Here is a 5,487-nt window from a genome sequence, read left to right as displayed (position 1 = left end):
TATTGATATCAATATGAAGGCCCTCGCCTATGGTGGGCAAAGGGAGCTGGGAGGGAAAGAAGAGGAGTGTAATGTTTTGGGGGCCACCCAGAGCAATGGCTGTGCCTACACTGGAGAGTTCTGTTGACAAAACTCTGCTTTTGCCTCGAAAGAGTTATCCCCAAAAATGTGGGGCATAAATCTCCGCTGACAGAGTCCTGTCGACAGAAGTGCAGTGTAGATACTTCTGTAGACAGGAAGACTTCTGCTTGCCAAGTATCAGAGGGGTAGCCGTGTTAGTCTGGATCTGTAGCAGCAACGAAGGGTCCTGTGGCACCTTATAGACTAACAGAAAAGTTTAGGGCATGAGCTTTCGTGAGTTAGAGCCCTGTCCAGGGTTATTCTACTTACTACCCAAGATCCACAAGCCTGGAAATCCTGGACGCCCCATCATCTCCGGTATTGGCACTCTCACTGAAGGACTGTCTGGTTATGTGGACTCTCTCCTCAGACCCTATGTCACCAACACCCCCAGCTACCTCCGCAACACCACTGACTTCCTGAGAAGACTGCAATACGTTGGTGACCTACCAGAAAACACTATCCTAGCAACCATGGATGTAGAGGCTCTGTATACCAACATCCCACACAAAGATGGAATAAATGCTGTCCGGAACAGTATCCCTGATGATGCTACAGCACATCTGGCGGCTGAGCTCTGCAACTTTATACTCACACACAACTATTTCAGATTCGGTGACAATATATACCTTCAAATCAGCGGCACAGCTATGGGTACCCGCATGGCCCCTCAATATGCCAATATTTTCATGGCTGACCTAGAACAACGCTTCCTCAACTCTTGTCCACTAACACCCCGGCTCAATTTACGCTACATTGACAACATCTTCATCATCTGGACCCATGGGAAGGAGACTCTGGAGGAATTCCACCAGGACTTCAACAACTTCCACCCCTACATCAAGCTCAGCCTGGACCAATCTACACAGGAGATCCACTTCCTTGACACTACCGTGCTTATACACAATGGACACATCAGTACCACCCTGTACCATAAACCCACTGACCGCTACGCCTACCTTCATGCCTCCAGCTTCCATCCCAGACACACCACACGATCCATCGTTTACAGCCAAGCACTTAGATATAACCGCATTTGTTCCAACCCCTCCGACAGAGACAAACACCTACAGGATCTGCACCAAGCATTCTTGAGACTGCAATACCCACCTGAGGAAGTGAGGAAACAAATCAACAGAGCCAGACGTGTGCCACGAAGCCTCCTACCACAGGACAAGCCCAAGAGAGAAACCAACAGAACACCACTAGCCATCACCTACAGTCCTCAGCTAAAACCTCTACAGCGCATCATCAGGGATCTACAACCCATCCTGGACAATGATCCCACATTTTCACAGGCCTTGGGAGGCAGACCAGTCCTTGCCCACAGACAACCTGCCAACCTAAAACAAATCCTAACAAGCAACTATACACTGCACCACAGTCACTCTATCTCAGGGACCCATCCATGCAACAAACCTCGTTGCCAGCTCTGCCCACATATACACACCAGCAACATCATTACAGGACCTAACCGGATCAGCCACACCATCGTGGGCTCATTGAGCTGCACATCTACCAATGTAATTTATGCCATCATGTGCCAGCAATGCCCCTCTGCCATATACATCAGACAAACTGGACAGTCCCTACGTAAAAGAATAAATGCACACAAATCAGACATCAGAAATGGCAATATACAAAAACCCATAGGAGAGCACTTCAATCTCCCAGGACACACAGTAGCAGATTTAAAAGTAGCTATCCTGCAGCAAAGAAATTTCAAGAACAGACTCCAAAGAGAAATTGCTGAGCTACAATTCATCTGCAAATTCAATACCCTCAGCTCAGGATTAAACAAAGACTGTGAATGGCTGGCTAAATACAAAAGCAGCTTCCCCTCTCTTGGAGTTCACACCTCCAGATCTACTGATGACAATACAACTCAGCCTGCCTGACTGAGCTAACCTCGTTATCCCCAGCCTTGCTCTGGCCTATTTATACCTGGCCTTGCAGATTTCCAGGACCAGCATCTGAAGAAGTGAGTTAACTCACGAAAGCTCATGCTCTAAACTTTTCTGTTAGTCTATAAGGTGCCACAGGACCCTTCGTTGCTTCTGCTTGCCAGGCAGCGCTCTTTGCAGAGCTGCCATTCTGCTTTCTGGCAGCAGAGGGCAGCAGTGCAGTGTGGCAGTTCTCTGTCGACAGAGCAAATTGTGTGTAGCAGCAAGCTGTTGACAGATGTTCCATCACAATTTCTCTGTCGACATTAACTTCTGATGACTTATGCTTCTACTGTAGACATAGCCAAGAAGTGGTGTTTCACTACCTGCCACATCACTTTTTGTTGCTGAGCTTCGGTGCTCTGATACCACTACTCACCATCACCCAAGTTGCAGGACAACTTCAACAATCCCATCAGATCCTGGGTCACCCCCAAATCTACCAGGCACTTGGAGATTTCAGGTCACACCCGAAGGCGTGAAACCTGCCCCCAGCTAGCAGCTCCCTTTGGCACGTACTTGCTATAGTTGGCACAGTGGAAACCAACAGGGGGTAGAACTGAACACAAAGTTCTTTTGATAGAAAACTCTGCTTCTGAGATGAACCACCAGGCAAAAAACACAGATAGGCTCTCTGGGAAAGAAACAGGACGGCACAATCTCAGGCTTTAGAAAGCTAAGTTAGCCAAATTCCCTTTTGCTCCAAGTCGCTGTGGTCTCTGGACAGCTTCCCATAAGGTATGTCAACTCCGGCTATATTAAGTACAGTTACCAAAGGGTATGCAGTGTGGGAGCTCCAACGAGAGAAACTCTCCCATTGACTTCCTTTATTCTTCTTGTCTAGGGTAGAGTAACAGGGTCACCAGAACAGTGATCTGTGGTTGATTTGCCAGGTTTTCACTAGACCTGCTAAACTGACTGCCGGTGGATCAATCTCAGTGCTTCCATCCGGGCTGTAGTGCCGACATAGCTGATGTAAACCACACTACCCTCATGAGGGGAGCAGTGCAGATCCCAGTGCCATAGCACTATTGACATTGTTGCTTTAGGAACAGGTTGAAATGTTCTTCTCCAGCACTCTCTCATTGGGCAATGTCCCTTGTCTGGTAGGACAACAGGTGTTGAAGGAACAGGGAGCTCCAGCTGTGTGAGGCAGAGCAGAGCCCTGCTGGTGGCAGGGAGCCCAGCTGGCAGTCAGCTTGGGGGAGCCTCAGGGGCAGACCTGGGGCACGGAACCAGGGCAGGAAGCCTGCCTCAGGTTGGGGAGCCCCACTGCAGGGAGCCCAGCCAGGAACCCCAAGATGGGCAGCCAGCTCTGCCCACAGCCCTGCAAGCTGCAGAGACCCCAGCAAGGCCCAGCAACGGGGAGCAGCTGGAGCAAGGAGCCCAACTGGCAGCCCTGCAGCTGTTGTGTTAGGTAAGACACAAACAATTTGGAATTTGGATAACATGTTAATTATGTCAGGACAAGGCTGGCAGGGGACCCCTACCAAGAATCCACTAGCCCGGGACTGTGTGCCAGTACCTAATCACCTGGTAACTGTCAATAGACAAATATAGGAGAGAAGCAAGGTATGTCAACCAAACAGATAGGCTATGTCTACACTAGAAGCATCCGTTGACAGAAGTTACTGGCGACAGGGAAATCTCGACAGAACCTCTGCCAACAGATTGCATCTACACACAACTTGCTCTGTCGACAGAGAGCTGCCAGACTGCACTGCCCTCTGGTGCCAGAAAGAGGAACGGCAGCTCTGCAAAGAGGGCTGCCTGGCAAGCAGAAGTCCTCCCTGTCAACAGAAGTATCTACACTGCACTTCTGTCGACAGTACTCTGTCAACGGATTGTTGTGCCTCACGTTTTCGAGGGCTAACACTATCGAGGCAAATGCAGAGTTCTGTCAGGACTCTATCAACAGAAAGTTTCAAGGGTGCAGACGCTCCCTGAGTTATGGCCCCTTCTGTCGACAAAGCTCTCTAGTGTAGACACAGCCTCAGAGAGATAAAAGGGAAATTGCTTGAAATAACACAATACAATAAACAACAATAGTCAAACCCAAAGCAAACAAGAGCCCAAGTGTAAAAATAAATAAACAGATTATAGCAACCTTCTTCTAAAAATATCCACTTGGTTGCTCCAGACCTTCAACCCTTAGCCTAATTGAAAGGCTTTGGGGAGGAACACAGAGAGGGCCCCTTGATGGAGGGTGGATGGACACCAGCAGCAGGTGGAGCAGAGGTGGTGTTCTTGCAGCTTTATCTTCTGTGGAGTCCATGCATCTGGATGGAAGAACCGCACCATGTGGCCACTGGGACAGGCAGACGACCTGAGGCTAAGATGGTGTCTGCCTTATATGCAGTTTTGGACAGGAAAAACCCTCACATGACCGAGCCCCTTCAGGAGACCCCATAGGATCTCCTGAGGTAAAAAGGCAGGAAAAAATCTGTTATGTAACCATGACACAGCATTACCTAACTAGGACTCCATTTTGTGACTTAACTTACAGCATGGTAAACCTAGGTCACGTGACCAAAACTCCATTTTGAAAAAAGTAACATAACCCAACCTTATTACATAACACTTAAACCTTATTGCCTAACTTCTTTCTTCCTATGTGTGTATGTACGTACACACACACACACACACAAAAACTGTGTCTACACGAGCTGGCTACTTCGAAGTAGCCGCGCCAACTTCAAAATAGCGCCTGCCTCGTCTACACGTGGCGAGTGCCATTTCGAAGTTGAAATCGACGTAAGGCGGCGAGACATCGAAGTCGCTCTCCCCATCAGGAAATGAGAATAGCGTCCTACTTCGACGTTGAACGTCGAAGTAGGGCACGTGTAGACGATGCGCATCCCGCAACATCGAAATAGCAGGGTCCGCCATGGCGGCCATCAGCTGAGGGGTTGAGAGACGCTCTCTCCAGCCCCTGAGCTCTTTGGTTGCCACGTGTAGCAGCCCCTTAAAGCTCCCCACCCCCTGCGTTCCTGTGCAGGAAGTTAAGAGCGTGTGCAGGCTGCAGCATTGCCACGCGGCAAGCCTGCACGCCTCGCAGCAGCCCAAACCCACCACCCTGCACTGATGGCCGACAGGCAGCCCCCCAAGCGCCCCCAGGGCACCCCCCGCAAGGGGAGCCAGGGCTCCCAGCCTGCCAGCCAGCCTGGGAAGAGGCAGCGGGGCCCCTCCTGAATGGAGGCCGAGATCCAGGACCTGCTGGGGCCCTGGGGCGAGGAGGAGGTGCTCCAGGTAATGGGGAGCAAGAGGCAGAACGCAGATGCGTTCGCTCAGCTGGCTGAGGGCCTGGCTGCCTGGGGTCACCCTGCCCACACTCCTGACCACGTCAGGAGTAAGGTGAAGGAGCTGCAGCAGGGTTACACCCGGGCCCGGGCTGCGGCCAGCCGATCTGGGGCCGCCCCCGCCA

This window comes from Carettochelys insculpta, chromosome 19 (assembly GCF_033958435.1).
Source record: "Carettochelys insculpta isolate YL-2023 chromosome 19, ASM3395843v1, whole genome shotgun sequence".
Classification (NCBI taxonomy): domain Eukaryota; kingdom Metazoa; phylum Chordata; order Testudines; family Carettochelyidae; genus Carettochelys; species Carettochelys insculpta.
Note: the sequence above shows the minus strand (reverse complement) of the source record.